Source organism: Dermochelys coriacea, chromosome 8, assembly GCF_009764565.3.
Source record: "Dermochelys coriacea isolate rDerCor1 chromosome 8, rDerCor1.pri.v4, whole genome shotgun sequence".
Taxonomy (NCBI): domain Eukaryota; kingdom Metazoa; phylum Chordata; order Testudines; family Dermochelyidae; genus Dermochelys; species Dermochelys coriacea.
In genome coordinates this window covers 15056336-15071721 of record NC_050075.1, presented here as the reverse complement: position 1 = coordinate 15071721, position 15386 = coordinate 15056336, and the positions used below count along the sequence as shown (strand labels likewise).

At 46.3% G+C, this 15386-nt stretch overlaps 1 protein-coding gene across 1 annotated transcript in view; it reads right to left on the bottom strand.

The window, feature by feature from the left end:
* Positions 1-15386, bottom strand: part of PDLIM4 (PDZ and LIM domain 4) — a 96000-nt gene that overhangs the window by 59124 nt on the left and 21490 nt on the right. The gene's annotated exons all lie outside the window — the stretch shown is intronic.

The following is a 15386-nucleotide window of genomic DNA, read 5'->3' as shown; positions in this document are numbered from 1 at the left end:
ATCATTTGCTTCTCTGGGGTGGGTACTGATGGGGAGTGCAACATGAAAGCTGATCCTTGCCCCCCCCCGCACTAAAATAACCAATAACCACCACCTCTTACCTATACTGAATCAGGTTCAAACTCAAACACTATTTTACAAAACTACAGAAATCAAGCCAGAATCAGTACTTTCAAACTTGGGTCCCCAAAGTTAGGCACCTGGAGTGGGATCTGCACGTTGCTAAACACCCTCCACTCCTACCAAAATCAACTGAGGGTGCTTGGCACCTGCAGGAAGGCACCTTAAACATTAACCCACCTCACAAAGTGGCCTGACTTTCAGCACACCCACCCAAAGTGTAATGAAGTCAGTCATAGTACTCATCATCCAGTATAAATAATTCAGCATGCACTGTATGTTAGCACTTGCTATGAAGATTTTTTATGTGTAGCACAAACACTGTAAAATAGGAATTTTCTAATAAGCTGAAGAGAAACTCTGCTTTGACTTCTTAAGGTTTAGGCAGCAGACTATGAGCATATTTGCATATTTTGGTTCCTGGTACTTTTTGTGCTGCTCTTCTACTGAACAGTCAAGCTGGGTGGATATTGCAAAGAAGATTCCATGAACTTCACTCAAATTCCTATACGATTTCACCTTGGCTATTGTCATACTCCCTTTGTGATCACTCATCACCAATGGTCATAGGCTCCAGTGTAACTGGCATGGATGTTCATGCCTGTGAATTTCAAAATTGCACGTGTGTTTGTATTTTTGCTGGGAGGGTTTATGCAGTTATCCAATCAGGAAATAGAAAAAAAAAATCACTGCCTATCTGACCCATCATAACCAAAACGGCTCTTACGTCAATTACACAGAGAACTATTTGCAATCTATCCATGGAGTCATCTCTGCCCCTTATCAACAGATCTCACATAACGGCGAAAGACCTACTGCTTGAGTTGCTCCCTCCAAAATATCGTTCAGGTGCCTAGGCTGGGCAGCACAGGAAAGTTTTCATTGCCTATGCTGCAGTCACTCTGTGCTGAATACATTTTCAGTCACCCTGGGTTTTTATACCATGCGTACCAGCACAGTATCTGAGTGCCTTATGTGACCCAGTTTTTCAGATGGGCTGCACAACTCACAACTCCCAAAGTCAATGAGGGATGTGGTTGATCAGCACCTTTGAAACACAGGCCATTAGGGTTGGTGTCAGTGTGTCCAGGGCTGTTCATCTGTTTTCTTTCAAAAGATCAGACTTTTCTTTTTTTTAAATTATTCATCCAGTCTCTGATTTTCCTGCTGAACTTTCCAGTGGGAGTCAAAGGGCATTTGATTAACACAATTTGGAAACAAAAACAATCTTGTTACTTATCTGAATAGCGCATAATGTCGAGAGTTCAGTGAGAAAAGGGTACTGGATGGAAAGTCCCAAACGAAACAAAAGTATGAAAGATGTTCATTGAAAGGTCCTCTACTCTCTCTACATGATGATTAGTCACATGTTCAGAGCTGGATTTGGGAGGTGCCTTATTTGGCAAAATATTTGAACACCAAATTCCATAAGTACTCACTCAGCAGATACAAAAGAGCAACAAAAAAATAAATAACCCTGTTATCTTAAAACATGTTTCACGCACACATCCCCCACTTTTAATTTGTGAGCTAAAAAATAAGCAAATTAAAAAAATTTTTTTTTGCTGGCCTGCAAATTACTTTTTAGCTAGAAGAAAAGAAAGAAGTGAAACATGTCAAGGACCCAACTTGGAAAACATTTACATAATCACTGAGAGAGGGGGGACTTTGCATAAGAATTCGGCGTCTCAGAAATACATGCAATACTTGCACAAGAGTAAGAAGTAGTCAACACCCTGCATATAGGTGTCTTTTTAGAATTCAGTTCAAAGCAAACCCTTAAAGGGCTAGATTCTCAGCTGGTGCAGTGCAAAGCCAATGAAAAATACTGCAAAAGAGGCTGTCCTCTTGTACTTCCAGCCCTGATCAAAAATGAAAGTGGCTCAAATCTCATGGAAAACTTGACCCTGGAAGAACTCAGGACCAATAGGACAGACTCAAGTTGTTCTGGATACTTGTCTGGATCATATCCAAACCCTTGATGGTTTACCAATCATGAAGTTAACGTAAGTGTGTCAGTTGACTGCATTGGCTGCTATGGAAAGATCTATTCTCTTAACCCAAAGCTGGAGAGAAAATTCAGTATGTAATAGTATGAGTGTTTTGGCTCAGGAATGGCCTATAGCTGACAGAGACAGTGCTGTTATGTTTTATGTTACCCTAGACATCCTCCAACCAGCTTTCTGGCCATGAGGTGGCTGGGCTGGAGTCTCATTAGCAAAAGGGAACCCTTAAAAGGGGAAGACTCCCTCCCAGAAGCCATACTGAGGGTTGGTGAGCCACAGTTGTTGAGGTGGCAGCTCTCAGCCCCAATTGCTGGTGGTGGTGTGGAATGGGGTGTGGGGGGAGCAACTTCAGAGAGGTAGAACTCCTCTGCAGAGGTGGCCAGATTGGTGTGTGCCAGCCCTCTACCACTGATACTGTGGTGGGAGCCAGAGTCAGAGCCCTACTAGTGCAGCTCCCAAATAGTGAAGAGTTGGGGGGGCATGGCCAGAGGCCCCTACAAAAACTGGCATCTAATCAGCTACCTATGCAGCCTATGCCTAATGCAGGCCTGGAAGCCGAGATCACAGTGCCAGGGCACCAGTGTCCCATATGCAAATCTACTGCCTCTGGTTTTTCATAGACAGATGCAAGTGAATGTCAGCTGACTCAGCGCAGACTAAATGACTTCTAATGCATGGGAAACTTGCAGATTTTCACTACTGTGAGGATAGTAACACTAGACAATTAAAAAAAAAATCCTTGTTATCCCCAGAGGTACTTCCCTCATTCAAATGATCTCACTTCTTTCTTAGAAAGGCAGTTCTTGAATGGTGATTCATTTTCACTGACGACATAGCCCTGGATCAGACTTCAGCAATGACTAAACTATTGGGCAAGATTATCTGGAACTCAACAGATCATTCAGGACTGAGCAGAGAAATCCAACATCCATGTCACCAAACACTCAGTTTGGGCCAAGCTAAAAATAGAGCTAATGAAGTGTTACTGTAATTGCTTTCCTTACTGTACAAAACAAACTATTCAATTTTTCCTATCAGGAAAAAGGCCTTATTTAAATGTTACATTAATTAACTTACATTAGCACAATAGCCTCAAACGTATGTTTTCTTTATCAAGAACTACGTATTCATATTGAAACAACTGCAGGATCCAGTCTAAGTTAAAGCACATAGAAAATGGGTACTTTGGATCCAACTCTGTCCTCGAGTACATCAGTATTACTCTTGTGGAAGTCAATGGGAATTGTGCATGGATGGCTGGGTCCTTTTATCTTCCCCAATAACTGGCCACATGTTATCAGGTGCTGCTTTAGGAACCTACATTTTATTTTCAAAAAAGAGATTTAGGCACTTATGAGTTGAACTGAGTTCTAAAAAGACTCATAAGAGCCTAAATCCCTTTTGAAAATGAGATTTAAACTCCTAAATCAGTTTTATATATATATATATATATATATATATATATATATATATATATATACACACACACATACATACACACACACACACACAACGCTGAGCATAGTAATACCTAAAAATCTAAGCCCAAACAATAGAATCTACTACATCTCTTGGTAAGTTGTTGCAAAGTTTAATTACTGTGACTGTTAAAAATGCATGTCCACTTTATTTCTAGTCTAAATTTGCCTGGTTTCAGCTTCTGGCCATTGGCTCTTGTCATGCCTTTGTCTACTAAACTAAAAGGTTATCTAGTATAAAAAAATCTTCCACATAGCAACCTATAGACCATGATCAAGTAATCTCTTAGCTTTCTCTTTGATAATGTAAATAGACTGAGCTTCCATAAAGCAACTTGACTGTAAGATCCTCTACATGAGAAATGACCCTGTATAATAAAGATTGTTACAGTGGTGCCAGGCAGATTTCTTCTCTGTCAGCTTGTCCTATGGTCAGAGTTGGATCTCTCTGTTTCTGAAAGCTGAACTCCACTTTCACTGATGGGCTGCCAACAATCAGCACAGAAACATCCTAGCTCCAATCATAAGCAAACATGCTTGTTAGCAGGATTCTAGCACATGTTCCCTGACCAGTATGAACTTGTCAGATAGCGAAAGCTGTTCTAGAAAGAAATGTCCCCACATGCCTACCTTTAATGGCCTTCAGCACAGGTTTGAATATACTTGATTTTTTTTGTTTTAGTAAAACCATAATGCAACCCCACCAGCAATCAGAATTTGTCTACACTTGAAATGCTACAGCGGTGTCACCGTAGCGCTTTACAGTAGACACTACTTACACGGATGAGAGAATCCCTTCCATCAGTGAACATAAACCACCTTTTCAAGAGGCAGCAGTAAGGTCAATGGAAGAATTCTTCTGTTGACATAGCGCTGTCTACATCAGGGGCTGGGTCGGCTTAACGTCGCTCAGGTGTATGGATTTTTCACGTAGCTGCATATGGTAAGATTCTGTTCCCATTGTAGACAGGGCTTGTGCCTGACTTTCGATAAGGCTCTCTTCTGAAACTATTTGAGCCTAGGCTTGTGGGTGCTGGTGTAGTTTCAATGCTGGATGTTAGAAATCAACTTTAAATTTGGCTTTCTGGACAGGAAAATGCTTCATTTGAAATGGTTCTGGTAACAAGGTCTCTATTCATAGTTGGGTTTAGCTAATCGCCATATTTGGGGTCGGGAAGGAACTTTCCTCCAGGGCAGATTGGAAGAGGCCCTGGAGGTTTTTCGCCTTCCTCTGTAGCATGGGGCACGGGTCACTTGCTGGAAGATTCTCTGCTCTTTGAAGTCTTTAAACCATGATTGGAGGACTTCAATAGCTCAGACATAGGTGAGAGGTTTTTCGCAGGAGTGGGTGGGTGAGATTCTGTGCCCTGCTTCGTGCAGGAGGTCAGATTAGATGATCATAATGGTCTCTTCTGACCTCAATATCTATGAATCTCATTTTATTTACTCCGTATCGTGAAACATTTATACATTATTTGGATTATTTTTAAAAATGTGTTAGACAAAAAACTGTTCATCCCACGTGTGACAAAGCTCTGTCCTTGCCTCCATGGGTCCTGCGTTTCCTGGCGGATTTTGCTAACCTCAGAGGCTCACTGTGACCCTCTAGAGACAAGGGACATAGTCTACTGAGCCATTTTCATCATAAGCCAGTGAGGGAGGTGAGAAGTTATCCTTCCTTGCACAGTCTCTGTTGTCTCCCAGTCTCAGTGATTAAACAGGGGGCAAAGGTGGGGGGGGGGACCCGGGCCCACCCTCTACTCCTGGCTCCAGCCCAGGGACCCTATAGTATCAGCTATGGTAGCTGACCTTTTAGAAACATGACATGACATGTACAATTCCCTGGGCTACTTCCCCCACAGCAGCCCTCACTTCCTCAAGCTCCACTTCACCCTTACCTCAGGGCCTCCTTCCTTGTGCCTGATACGGTGTCTACTACTCAGCCTCTCCAACAGCGCAACTTTTTCCCACAGCTCCTGACATGCACTCCCACCTGACTAACTGGGAGGCTTTTAACTAGTTTAAGCCAGCCCCGATTGGCTTCAGGTGTCCCAATCAACATAGCCTTCTCCCTGCCTTCTGGAAAGATCTTAATTGGCCCCAGGTGTCTTAATTGACCTGGAGCAGCTTCCATTTCACTTAACCTGGTACAGGGATTTGTTTAGCCTGGAGCTAATATATCTATCTCCCACTATTCTGTAGCCATCTGGCCTTGCCCCGTCACATATCCCCCCCTCTGCTCAACACCATAGAGTTGGGCAAGTTGGGATGCCAGGCAGTATGTTCGTGACAGACCATCAGCGTTGCCATGGTGGCATCTAGCCCTGTGCCGTATGCGGAACTGGAATGGTTGGAGGGATAAGAACCACCTGGTGACCCTTGCATTCTTTTCCTTATTCCGCTGCATCCACTGGAGGGGTGCATGGTCCGCCACAAGAGTAAATCGCCGGCCTAAGAGGTAATAATGCAGTGTCTCCATAGCCCATTTGACAGCAAGGCATTCTCTCTCGACTACTGCGTATTTCTGTTCTCTTGGGAGAAGCTTTCTGCTTAGGTAGAGGATGGGTTTTCCTCTTCTCCCACCATTTGTGACAGAACTGCTCCCAACCCCACCTCGGAAGCATCTGTTTGTAAAATAAATTCCCTGTTAAAGTCTGGGGCTATGAGTACGGGGTCATTACAGAGAGCCGTCCGAAGGTCTGTAAATGTCCCCTCTGCTGAGTCAATCCACTTTACCATGTCTGGACCTCGGGCTTTCACCAGGTCCATAGGGGACTTGCCCTAGTGGCGAAGTGGGGAATAAAACGTCGGTAGTAGACTACCACGCCTAGGAATGCACGGACCTGCTTCTTTAGGGTTGGCCGGGGCTAGTTTTGAATTGCCTCTAGTTTATTCGTTTGGGGCTTCACTATGCCCCTTCCCACACTATATCCCAGGTACCTAGCCTCTGCTAGCCCTATGGCGCATTTAGCGGGATTAGCAGTGAGGCCAGCCCGCCTTAAGGTGAGCAGTACTGCCTCAACTTTCTCCAAGTGGGTTCCCCAGTCTGGCATATGGATGACGACATCATCTAGGTATGCAGCTGCATAACTAGTATGGGGGCGCAGCAGCTTATTCATGAGGTGTTGGAATGTGGCTGGGGCCCCATGTAGCCCAGAAGGGAGGACGGTGTACTGGAATAGCCCATCCGGGGCGCAGAATGCTGTCTTTTCTTTAGCTTCTTTGGTCAGAGGAATCTGCCAGTACCCTTTTGTCAGATCCAGTGTAGTCAAGAATCGGGCACTACCCAGTCGGTCAACCAGTTCGTCGATGCGTGGTATGGGGTATGCATCAAACTGGGATATTTCATTCAGTCGGCGAAAGTCATTACAGAATCTCATGGTACCGACAGGTTTAGGAACTCGAACAATTGGACTGGACCACTGACTAAGTTTTTTCAATAACCCCTAATTCTAAACATTTTCTTTACTTCGGCCTTGATTTCCTCTCTTTTGGCTGCTGGGATTTGGTAAGGTCTCAATGTTACCTTGGCTCAGGGGATTGTGCGGATATGGTGATAGGTCTCAGTCGTCCGCCCTGGTTTTGTAGAGAACACATCTCGGTTGCGATTAATCATGTAGGCTGCCTCGATCTTTTGGATCGGTGTCAAGTTGGATGATATCCTCACTTGCTCGTGTAAGTTATCCTCCTGGGGAAGGGTCTCCTGCATGACCAAGCATGCCTCTCGATCGTGCCAAGGTTTTAGAAGATTGATGTGGTAAATTTGCTCCGATTTCCAGCGGCCTGGCTGCCGCACCTTATAGTTCACCTCTCCCATGGCTTCGATTATTTCATAGGGTCCCTGCCACTGGGCCAACAGTTTACTTTCTGCTGTGGGCACCAGTACCAGCACCCGATCCCTTAGTTGGAACCGTTGAAACTTCACTTGGTGGTTATAATGGGTTCGTTGGGTCTCCTGTGCTCTCTCCAAGTGTTCCTGTACAATGGGCGTAACTCGGGCTATCCAATCTCTCATCTGCAGTACATGCTCAACTATGTTCCTTCTGGGATTTGGATCCTCTTCCCAGGCTTCTCTGGCTATATCCAATATGCCCGGAAGGTGGCGCCCATATAGTAGTTCGAATGGAGAGAAACCCGTGGAGGCTTGCGGAACCTCCCGGATGGCGAACATAAGGTAAGGCAATAGGGTATCCCAATCTTTCCCATCCTGGCTCACCACTTTCCTGATCATGGCCTTGAGGGTCCTATTGAACCTTTCCACAAGGCCATCTGTTTGCAGGTGGTGTACAGAGGTCCGGAGGGCTTGTACATGGAGCAATGAACAGAGATCTTTCATCAACTTGGACATGAAAGGTGTCCCTTGATCAGTCAATATCTCCTTGGGTAGCCCAACCCGGGCAAAGATCTGTACTAGGAAGCTGTGTTGCGAAGGGAAACAGCTTTCGGGTACTGGGTTGCATAGTCCAGTACAACAAGCGCATGTTGGTGGCCCCGAGCTGTCTTCTCTAGGGACCCTACCAGATCCATGGCTATCTATTCAAAAGGAACCTCTATTATTGGAAGAGGTATCAAAGAAGCCCGCAAGTGCGGGCGAGGGCTATGTAACGACACTTCGGACAAGAGGTGCAGTATCGCCGGACATCTTCATGTACTCCTGGCCAGAAGAACCTCCGCAGGATCCATGCCTGGGTTTTCTCTACCTCTAGATGTCCTCCAAAGAGGTGACTGTGGGCGAGACTCAATATGGCTTTTTGATGTTTTTGTGGCACCAGAAGTATCATCTCTTGCTCCTGCATTTGCACCACGCGGTACAGGAGATCTTTCTTCACTATAAAGTAAGATCCGGGACCCCAGACCTTCCCATCCACGGGTATCCCATCAATCTCGGCCACCTCTTTCGGGGCGTTATTATATCTGGGGTCCTCCGCCTGGTCCCACACAATAGTCTCTCTCCCGGGACTAACCTGCCCAAGCTCCCAGGGGCCGACGTCTGCTTCTTCCAACGGCTCGCTGCCGTCATGGCTGGGGGCAGCTTCTGGCTCACCTACTGTGGTGGAAGTTTCTCTGTTGGCTGCTTGCATCCATCTGCCTACTAGGGAGATCTTCTGGCCCTGGGTCAGGATCCAGGTTCCCAAGACCTTCGCGGCCTTCCTCTCTTTTTTTGTCTTCCGGGTCTTTTGGGGGCCTGAGAACAGATCCTGAGAAATCTCAGCGAACATTGGGGGTTGACATTCCCCCGGTGACGAGTCGCTGTCCTAAGGGTCCCCACCTCCCTCCAGCCTCTCCGGGGGGAGTAAATTATCAAACCCTGGATAGTCCCTCCCAATGACAACAGGATATGGGAGTTTAGGAACTACGCCCACGGTCACCTCAATGGGGTTTCCCTGAACCTCTATCTCCACTGGGATGGTGAGGTAATGGCTCACGGCCCCCATGCATGCACGTCACTGCTACGCGTTTGGCTTGTAGCAGCTGACTATTTTTTAGCAGTTTACCTGATATGAGGGTGATAGCACTCCCAGAGTCCACAAGAGCTGTAGTCTCCGCTCCATTTATCCTCACTGGCCTGGTGTAATTATGCGGGGCTAATGCGACCTCCGCGAGGTGGATAAGGGAGCATGGGACCTCCCAATCCCCCAAGTTACATTGCATAGGCTCCTTGGTGCTGGGACACTGTGCTGCTATGTGTCCCACTCCCCACATGCATAACATCTATAATTGCTTTTAATCACTCCCCTATCCCAGGGGTTAGGGGGTTTAGTCCCGGGGTTCCCCCCACTCAAGCCAATCCCTTCCTTCTGGGGTCCCCGCTGGTTTTTGGCCCCCCCTTCTTCCACCTAGGACTCCCCGGGGGTTTGGCTGCCCAACCTTCCAGGGTTGGGGTCAGGTGCTTGCTTCGAAAGGGGCCTTCCTTGGGTAGTCAGGTCAGTTCCCTGGCTGTCATCCATCTTTCTACCAGTGTGATCATCTCATCGTACGTGGACGGATCGTTCTGGCCTATCCATTTGCGGAGATCTGGCGGCAGTCCCCGCATGTAATGGTCTATGACCAGGGTTTCAAAATCTCCTCTGGCCTGCACACCTCGGGCTGTAACCACTTCCGTGCAAGGTGTTTGAGGTCAAGTAGCTGGGACTTCGGGGGTTTGTTCTCCTGGTATTTCCACTCATGGAACCTCTGGGCCCTTACCGCTGCCGTTACCCCTGCTCGTCCTAGAATCTCTGCATTCAGACGGGTATAGTCAGTGGCATCCATGGCAGGCAAGTCAAAGTAGGCCTTCTGGGCCTCTCCACACAAAAAAGGGGCAAGAATGCTGGCCCATTGCTCCTGGGGCCACGCCTCACGCTGAGCAGTCCTTTCGAATGAGAGGAGATATGCCTCTACGTCATCTCCTGACGTCATCTTTGGCAGACAACCAGTGGCCCTCAGGGTTCGCATCCCGTCGGGCCTCCGGGCCTGGGTGGTGAGGATCTTCAGCTGGTTCACCACCTCTCTCAAGAGAGCACGATCTTGGGTTGCCTGGCTCATCAATAATTGATTGGTTTTCTGCTGTAGCAGCATAGACTCCTGTTGTGCCATTGCCTGAACCCGGGTGGCCTCCTGCTGGGCTGCCGGGGCTTGTACCAGAGCTCTTACCACCTCCTCCATTGTGGTATAAAGCAAACCAACAAAAACCAAAACAAAAAAAAAATCCAAAACCCCAGTGCACTTTTTTTTTTTAAACTTCTTTCTTCCGCCACGCTGTGAACAAAGTCCCACTCCTGACACCAGTTGTGACAAAGCTCTGTCCTTGCCTCCCATGTTTTCTGGAGGATTTCACTAGCCTCAGAGGCTCACTGTGACCCTCCACGTAACCCTTCTTTCTCTAGAAAGAAGGGTCACAGTCTACTGAGCCATTTACATCATAAGCCAGCGAGGGAGGTGAGGAGAAGTTATCCTTTCTTGCACAGTCTCTGTTGTCTCCCAGTCTCAGTGGTTAATCGGGGACAAAGGTGGAGTGGGGGGAGCCCGGGCCCACCCTCTACTCCTGGCTCCAGCCCAGGGACCCTATAGTATCAGCTATGGTAGCTGACCTTTTAGAAACATGACATGACATGTACAATTCCCTGGGCTACTTCCTCCACAGCAGCCCTCACTTCCTCAAGCTCCACTTCACCCTTACCTCAGGGCCTCCTTCCTTGTGCCTGATATGGTGTGTACCACTTAGCTTCTCTAATCGCGCAACTTCTTCCCACAGCTCCTGACATGCACTCCCACCTGACTAACTGGGAGGCCTTTAAGTAGTTTCAGCCAGCCCCCGATTGGCTTCAGGTGTCCCAATCAACATAGCCTTCTCCCTACCTTCTGGAAAGATCTTAATTGGCCCCAGGTGTCTTAATTGACCTGGAGCAGCTTCCATTTCACTTAACCTGGTACCAGGGATTTGTTAGCCTGGAGCTAATATATCTATCTCCCACTACTTTTCTATAGCCATCTGGCCTTGCCCCGTCACACAAGGATGAGCAAAGTTCGATCAGAGTGTTAACAGCATCCCAATGTCTTCAAATGTAAAATATAAGTTACTTTGTATACACTGGAATCTGATCATAACAATGGTCTGATCCATCTCCCATTAAAGTTAATGGAAAGACTCTGACATCAGTAGGGTGTCTGTGCTCTTCATGAATTCACATAAGATGACGTTCCATTTTAGTGGAGTGAGAGTTCCATTTAAATGCATTTCAGTGGAGGGTCACCTACAGTGAAGCTTTTCTCAAGCATAAGAAGGTTCCGCTATATTAGTCCCCTTGAAGGTAGCCCCTTGACATATTGTAGTTCCAAGGGGAACTGGCAAAGCAGAGAAGGAGGGGGAGAAGAAGCTGAGAAGTGTTACCACCTTGTGTGGAGAGGAGTAAGGAGAAATCCATGTTTCCCAGTGTCGCTACAGCCCCACTTTGTGGAGAGACAGACCAGACCACTCTTACTAAAGCCACTCCCTGTGGGAAGCAGAGAGATGTAGCAGGCCTGATAGATCCTCTCTTATTATATGAAACTCTGCTTGTGATGAAGCTTTCTGTGAAACAAACCACTTAACCTCTCTGAGGCAGGGACTATATACTCTGTTCCCCCAGGACCTGGCACAATGGGGTCCAAACTTGATCGGGGTCTTTGGGTACTACTCAAATATTAAGGTTAAAAGAGAGTTCTACTTTATTTATGATAGCTGTTTATAAATGACCAAACTGTACACAGAGAAATAAGGCTGTGGCTTTGTGAAACACCAATAACTAGTTACTTAGATTTCAGACCAGGTTTTGAGGTCCAGAAATCTAAACAATTTTTAAAAGGAAGTATAAACAGTGAATGGTAGCTCTTTACATAAGGAAATGCCTTTTTAACTTGAAGTGGAAAATCTTATAAATGTACTTATATCTATCACAGATCATATTAGTCATTATGTGCCTCATAAAACTCACTCATTTTGGCTGGACAATTATAGTAATTTGTGATTTAATTAGAAACATTTGGCCAGGGAATGAATTCCGGTGGAAAGAAAAACAAAATCCATTTACATGAACTTTTGTTTTGCTTTAAATCATTCCTAAAAGTTTAAACCCTCAGCAGACCCTTGGAAAGTGTGCTAAGGCACGTAGACAAAAGAGATTAAGGTAATAGGTTCTATGTATGTGGTGCTTCTCCAAGCCCAGATTTCGGTCCCAAGTGTGCTCCCGTTGAAATCAATGGGAGTTTTTCAGTGGGAGCAGACCTGGACGTTTAGACCTGTAAATCTGCTTCTACCAAAAGCCCTACAGCGTGCTCATGCAAATTCATATACAAATGACCTGGAATATATATTGCCATATCTACCTTTTCTACTAATGTCATTTTAAAAGTATTTGTTTACCTGTAGCAGATTGATACCTATTGATACACTACGGTGTCATTCTTTATTCTGAGACCAGTCACCAGTCTTTTGCAGATGTACCAACTCTGCATGATATCATGGGACAAATTAATCTATGCAAATAGGAAAGAAGTGTTAAAAAATAATAAAATGTATAAATGTAGTCCTGGTCCCAGTGTCCTGCTCCCTGGACAAACAGAGGCAGGAACTTTTGCAGAGGCAGCATGCTTAGCCTTTTGGTGGGAGAGGAAGGAATACTTGGGGCTTGTCTACACTTGAAATGCTACAATGGCACCGCTGCGCTGCGGTAGCACTGCAGTATAGACACTACCTACACAGACAGCGGGCGTTCTCTGCCCAAGCAACATAAGGCTGGCATTCAACAAGTTTTGAAGTGGCCTTCTTCTTCCCTCCTAGCCTCCTCCCACACCCCACCCGGGCTACCTTGTGACTTATCTCCCTATTTTTATAATCAATTAATAAAGAACACATGTTTTTTAAATGATAGTGACTTTATTTCCTTTGCAAAAAAGCTGTGATCGAAGGGGGGAGGGCAGGTGGCTTACAGGGAATTTAGAGTCAACCACGGGGGCAGATTTTCATCAAGGAGAAACAAAACAGAAGTGTCACACAGTACCCTGGCCAGTCATGAAACTGGTTTTCAAAGCTTCTCTGATGCGCAGCGCTTCTTGCTGTGCTCTTCTAACCACCCTGGTGTCTGGCTGCACATATTCAGCAGTCAGACGATTTGCCTCAACCTCCCACCCTGCCATAAACGTCTCCCCCTTACTCTCACAGAGATTGTGGAGCACACAGCAAGCAGCAATAACAATGGAAATACTGGTTTCGCTGACATCTGAGTGAGTCAGTAAACTGCGCCAGCGACCCTTGAAACGTCCAAATGCACACACTACCACCATTCTGCACTTGCTCAGCCTATAGTTGAACAGCTCCTTACTACTGTTCAGGGTGCCTGTGTACGGCTTCATGAGCCAGGACATTAAGGGGTAGGCTGGGTCCCCAAGGATAACTATAGACAGGTTTCAGAGTAACAATCGTATTAGACTGTATCGGCAAAAAGAAAAGGAGTACTTGTGGCACCTTAGAGACTAAGAAATTTATTTGAACATAAGCTTTCGTGAGCTACAGCTCACTTCATCGGATGCATGCAGTGGAATCCAATGAAGTGATCTGTAGCTCACGAAAGCTTATGCTCAAATAAATTGGTTAGTCTCTAAGGTGCCACAAGTACTCATTTTCTTTTTATAGGCATTTCAACATCCCCATTTCTCGTCTGGGAAGTAAATCCCTTCCTGTAGCCGTTTTAACAGACCAGAGTTCCTGAAGACGTGAGCATCATGAACCTTTCCCGGCCATCCCACACTGATGTTGGTGAAATGTCCCTTGTGATCCACCAGTGCTTGCAGCACTATTGAAAAGTACCCCTTGCGGTTTATGTACGGCTGCCCTGGTGGTCTGGTCCCAAGATAGGGATATGCGTTCTGTCTATAGCCCCACCACAGTTAGGGAATCCCATTGCAGCAAAGCCATTTAGTATGACCTGCACATTTCCCAGAGTCACTATCTTCGATAGCAGCAGCTCAATGATTGTGTTGGCTACTTGCATCACAGCAACCCCCACAGTAGATTTGCCCACTCCAAATTGATTCCCGACTGACCGGTAGCTGTCTGGCGTTGCAAGCTTCCACAGGGCTATCGCCACTCGCTTCTCAACTGTGAGGGCAGCTCTCATCTAGGTATTCTTGTGCTTCAGGGCAGGGGAAAGCAAGTAACAAAATTCCATAAAACTGCCCTTATGCATGCAAAAATTTCAGAACCACTGGGAATCATCCCAAACCTGCAACACTATGCAGTCCCGTGCTTGTTTCCCGTGCCCAGAATCGGTGTTCCACAGCATGAGCCTGCCCCAGTAACACCATGATCTCCAAATTGCTGGGGGTCGCAGTTTTAGAGAAATCTGTGTTCATGTCCTCATCACCATGCTGCCGTCGCCTCCTCGCCTGGTTTTTCAGGTGCTGGTTCTGCATGAACTGCACGATAATGCATGAGGTGTTTACAATGGTCATAACTGCTGCAGTGAGCTGAACGGGCTCCATGCTTGCTGTGCTATGGAGTCTGCTTGGCCAATCCAGGGAAAAGGGCACGAAATGATTGTTGTTGCTTTCACGGAGAGAGGGAGGGAGGGTTGACTGATGACATTTACCCATAACCACCTGCGACAAACTTTTGGCCCCATTAGGCATTGGGAGCTCAGCCCAGAATTCCAATGGGCAGTGGGGACCGTGGGAACTGTGGGCTAGCTACTCACAGTGCACTGCTCGAAACGTCGACACTTGCCACGGTACTGTGGACACACACCGCCGAATTAATGTGCTTAGTGTGGATGCATGCACTCGACTTTATACAATCTGTTCCCAAAAATCGACTTCCGTCAAATCGGAGTACTTTCATAGTGTAGACATGGCCTCAGGATAGTTAAAGTGAATCAGCTAAAACGTGAGAAGTCAATATGCATAAATTAAAGGGTGTTTCATTCAGGAGTAAAGTGGCCATAATTTGCTGTAATTGAATCCTCATCCAAGGATTCCAGGATGGATTAAGGGTTTGTCTATGTGAACAATTAGTTCACCGCAAACTGGGGTGTGAATTTACCCGGCACTAGCCTGCCTCAGACTATCTGTCCGTGTAGACCCATTGATGCACACTAACAGTTAATGTGTTTTGACAAACCCTTAATCCTCCGAGGAATCCTTGGACGAGGATTCAATTACAGCAAACTTCATATTATGGCTGCTTTACTCCTGAATGAAATACCCTTTAATTTATGCACGTTGATTTCACACTTTCAGTAGATTCACTTTAACTTCACTGAGCGTCCCC